The sequence below is a fragment of the Marmota monax genome, unplaced genomic scaffold, assembly GCF_021218885.2.
Source record: "Marmota monax isolate L192 unplaced genomic scaffold, Marmota_monax_Labrador192_F-V1.1 WCK01_AAM20220418_F8-fsc00042, whole genome shotgun sequence".
Taxonomy (NCBI): domain Eukaryota; kingdom Metazoa; phylum Chordata; class Mammalia; order Rodentia; family Sciuridae; genus Marmota; species Marmota monax.
In genome coordinates, this window is record NW_026693008.1 from 15,063,306 (window position 1) to 15,068,461 (window position 5,156).

General features: G+C 43.3%; 1 pseudogene; it reads left to right on the plus strand.

Annotated features, from left to right (window-relative positions):
- Positions 1-2,874: 2,874 nt before the first annotated feature.
- LOC124098141 (mitochondrial import receptor subunit TOM40B-like) lies at positions 2,875-4,394 on the plus strand (annotated as a pseudogene).
- The last annotated feature ends 762 nt before the right edge of the window (positions 4,395-5,156 follow it).

A 5,156-nucleotide genomic window follows, 5' to 3' on the forward strand; every position in this document is an offset into this window, starting at 1 on the left:
AAGAAAGAAATTAAATGGATACAAATAAGTAAAGAAGAACTCAAACTATCACTATTCGCTGATGACATGATTCTATACCTAAAAAATCCAAAAAATTCCACCAGAAAACTTCTAGAACTAATAAATGATTTCAGCAAAGTAGAAAGATATAAAATCAACATCCATCAATCAAATGCATTCCTATACATCAGTGATGAATCCACTAAAAGAGAAATTAGGAAAACTACTCCATTCACAATAGCCTCAAAACAACAACAACAACAACAAAAACAACCTGGGAATCAATATAACAAAAGAGGTGAAAGACCTCTACAATGAAAACTACAGAACACGAAAGAAAGAAACTGAAGAAAACCTCAGAAGATGGAAAGATGTCCCATGCTCTTGGACAGGCAGAATTAACATTGTCAAAATGGCCATACTACCAAAAGCGTTATACAGATTTAATGCAATCCCTATTAAAATCCCAATGACATTCTTCATAGAAACAGAAAAAGCAATCATGAAATTTATTTGGAAAAATAAAAGACCCGGAATAGCTAAAGCAATCCTTAGCAAGAAAAGAGAAGCAGGAGGCATCACAATACCACAACTTAAACTATACTACAGAGCTATAGTAACAAAAATGGCATGATATTGGCAACAAAATAGACTTGTAGACCAATGGTATAGACTAGAGGACAGAGACAAACCCACATAAATATGGTTCTCTCATACTAGACAAGGGTACCAAAAACATTCATTGGAAAAAAGCCTCTTCAACAAATGGTGCTGGTAAAACTGGAAATCCATATGAAAGCAAAATAAAATTAAACCTATATCTCTCACCCTGCACAAAAATCAACTCAAATTGGATCATAGACTTAGGCACTAGAACAGTGACCCTGTGCCTAATAGAAGAACAAATAGGTCCAAATCTTCACCATGTAGGCCTAGGATCTGACTTCCTTAACAAGACTCCTATAGTGCAAAAAGTAAAGTCAAGAATAAATGAGATGGATTAAAATTAAAAAGCTTCTTCTCAGCAAAGAAAACAATTAATATCATGAAGAGAGAGCCTACAGATTGGGAGAAAATCTTTACCACATGCACCTCTGATAAAGCATTAATCTCTAGGACATATAAAGAACTAAAAAACTTAACACCCAAAAAACAAATAACCAATCAATAAATGAGCTAAGGAACTGAACAGACATTTCACAAAAGAAGAAATACAACTTGCTGAGAGCCATAGCCAATTAGGAATGACGCATGGCAATTTCCTTGTCAGCCTACCCAATGTTGCTTAGAGGGAGGACTCTCCATTGTGGAAATAGGCTTGCCTTGGACCCAGGTCATTTGCAGTGACATTGCATGAATGTTTGAGAAAGGTGACCCTGCTCAAGGACCAAGGTGGATCCGGGTTTAGGGTGGATCTGGGTTTAGGGTGGATCCTGCTGGGAATAGGGCATATCCTGCTGCCTCAGGCGCCTGCTCCTTGAGTTCCCGTTGAGTTCTCGTGGGGTTCTGAGAGTATTTGGGACGCAGAGCCCGGTGGAAGTGGATTTTCCCAGAACGTGCGTGTAGAGTGCCGGTGAGAGTTCGGGAATAAAGAATTGCTGTTTGAGTCTACAAGGCTGTGAGTGGCTCGTGATTTTGTGCCCAGCCAGACTGCGGCAACAACTGATCAACAAATATATGAAAAAGTGTTCAACATCTCTGGCAATTAGAGAAATGCAAATCAAAACCACTCTAAGATTTCATTTCACTCCCTTCAGAATGGCCATCATCAAGAATACAGGCAACAATAAATGTTGGTGAGGATGTGGTGAAAAAGGTACACTCATACATTGCTCAATTCACAATAGCTAGACTATGGAACTAACCTAGTGTTCCTCAATAGATGAATGGATAAAGAAAATGTGGTACATATACTAAATGGAATATTACTCAGCTTTAAAGAAGAGTGAAATTATGGCATTTTCCAGTAAATTGTTGGAGTTGGAGAATATGATGCTAAGCTAAATAAGCCAATCCCACAAAACCAAAGGCCAAATGTTTTCTCTAATATGCTGATGCTAATTCACAATAAGGTGGGGGGCACTAGAGAAGAATAGCGTTACCTTAGATTAGGTAGAGGGAAGTGATGGGAGGGGAGGGGATGTGGGGATAGGAAACATAGTAAAATGAAACACACATTATGTAACTACATGACCAATATGATTCTGCAACATGTACACTCAGAAAGATGAGAAATTATATCCCATCTATGTATGATATATCAAAGTGCATAAATGTATCCTATTGTCATGTATAATTAAAACAAATAAAAAATTTTAAAAAACAAAGTCTCTTCTAGAAATTAGAGAAAAAGAAGAGATTTATTGAGTTAGAAGAAAATGCTGAGAAAATCACCTAGAATACAGCATTAATGTCATTTGTGGGGTTTTTTTTTTGTAATAGTAATAAAGTTATTTGTTGAAAGCCTTGAAAAAAAATCAATAAACAGGATGTCCAGTTAAATTTGAGATTCAAATTAACAATGAATAAGCACATCCCTAACATTGTATGGGACATATACTTTAAACAGGTTCAATGCAGTTCTCATCAATATTCCAGTGATGCTCTTCACAGAAATAGAAAAAACAATCTTGAAACTCATTTGTAAAACTAAGAGACCCAGAGATTAATCAAGATGGCTGCCCCCATCAAGAGGACCATGGTGTGCCTAGGGGAAAGGGACAGAAGAATGGTCTGAGATGGTCTAGCATTTGATCATGTGGAAATTTCTGAGACTGGGGAGACTGATGATGGGTAGTGGGGCTCGTGGTGGATAGAGGAAGCCAGAGTCCTTTACCAGACTAACCATAGCCCTTCCCTGTCCTCTGGGCCAAAATGGGTAATACATTGGGCCTGGCACTGATGGGGACTTTGCCTGCTGTAGCCCCTGCCAAGAGGAACCTCTACATCACCCTGGGAGTTTTGATGTGCTGCACCAGCTATGCAAAGATAGAGGGAGTGAAGCTCGTTGTCAACAAAGTTCTGAGCAGCCATTTCCAGGTGGCTCACACTGTGCACATGAGTGCCCTGGGCTTGCCTGGCTATCACCTCCATGCAGCCAATGCAGGGGTTTGGCAGCTCAGCCCCACAGAGGTGTTCCACACTGTGGTAGGGGATATGGACAGCAGTGAAAGTCTCAACGCCCAGGTCCTACTTCTGTTGGCAGAGTGGCTCTGAGCTAAGACTGCCTTCCAGACACAACAGATCAAGTTCCTGAGATGGCAGTTTGACAGCAAGTATCGGAGGAGATGACTGTACAGCCACTCTGATCCTAGGAAATCCTGACCTGATTGGGGCATCGGTGACCATGTTTGCTCACTTCCTGCAGAGCCTCACTCATCAACTGGTACTGGGAGGAGAGCTGGTTTATCATGGGCGGCCAGGCGAGGAGGGGGCCATCTTGACTCCAGCTGGGAAGTATTCGGCTGTACATTGGGTAGCTACATTGAATGTGGGATCTGGCAGGGCTCATCAAGCTATTACCATAGGGCAAATGAACAGGTTCAAGTTGGAGTGGAGTTTGAGGCAAACACAAGGCTACAAGACACAACCTTCTCCTTTGGTTACCACCTGACTCTGCCGCAGGCCAATATGGTATTTAGAGGCTTGGTGGATAGTAACTGGTGTGTGGGTGCCATACTGGAGAAGAAGATGCCCATGCTGCCCATCACCCTCGCCCTTGGAGCCTTCCTTAATCACTGGCACCGTTGTAGGGACAAACAAGGCAAGGCACCGAAGATAGCAGAAACAGTTTTATTTGGCTGCAGCCAGGTTCAGAGGGCACAGCTTTTGCTGTAATCAATCAATCCCCTGAACCCCGAGTTCAGGGAGTTTCAGAGTTTTATACCCAGTGTGTAAGGGGAGGGGCTCAGAAGTTCACAGTCTGCAGAAGTTCACATAAAAGGAGCTTTTCTTTCACTATTCTGGGCAAGTTAACTCTTCAAGGACAACACCTGAGAAGGGGAGAGCTTCTTCTCCCCTTTCTTTCCTTCCCCTGCCAGCTGTTACCATGGAGCCCATTTGTAACATCTTAAAAATGTAGACATCTCTGTGAAGCCCCAGCTCAAGGCCAGAGACATTGTTTGCACATTTCTACAAAGTACTATACTGGATATGTTTGTGAAAAACTAGTAAGGGGGTGTCCAGCACCTGGAGTGCTGGTATCTTCCTGGCCAGTGGCCAAGTAGAACAGGGCGACACGAAAATAGGAAGTTTATCTACATTGGACTTTTTTGAAGACTCTTTTGCTGACAGTCCTAAAATCAGCCATGGTGAAGAGGGCTTTTCTGTGGAGAAAGGGGGTGCCACTTCAGCACAACAGATTCCATGGTGGCTTCAGCATCACTGTGGCCTGAGGTTGTCCCAGAGCCAGCCCCCACAGCTGGAACCTCTGAATCAAGTACCCTAGGGACAGAGACTAGGTTCCTCTCCAGAGCCCACCTCGATGGGTGACTTCTAGGTCCCAGAAGCAGTGTGGGGGACAGGACCTTACCTTTCTCAAAACTGACACTGCCACTGGGTCAGCTAATAAGGTTTGAGGCTCCCACTTCTGCCACCAGCCCCCATATCATCTCCCCCTTGCCCTTGTCGCTCTGGACTAAGGGAGAAGGATTAATCAATATGTCTAGTTGAACTCGCCTCTTCACTTCCATCTTTGTTTTCAAGCCCTAGCTCCTTCCTCTCCAGAGCAGAAAAGTCTGCATGGGATTAGCTTCCCTATCCTGTTTTCCCATCCCAGAGTCTCCCAAGGCTGAGAAAGTAGGGCTGAAGGGCTAAATTTGGGGCATCAAAAAGTGGGACCTGCCTATTCCCAGAAGTTTTACCTCTTAGCCTTGAGGCTTCTTCTTCATCTTCTATGTATCCAAAGGACAACCTTATCCCCATGGTCACCCCTGAGTACCCCAATGATTGCATGAAGAGGCATTTAATGCTTTAAACTTTCATTACAATCACTGAGCTCCCTTTCTCCTGGTCCTAGCAATTTCCCCCTTTCCAGTCCAGTGTGCCCCAAGTGGGGTGGGGAAGGAAGCCAGTCTGGGCCTCAGCTGCAGATCTCCTGGAGAAGTGGCATCATGGCGATAGTCCCTGTATGTGCTGGATTTGGTACCAGTATGTGT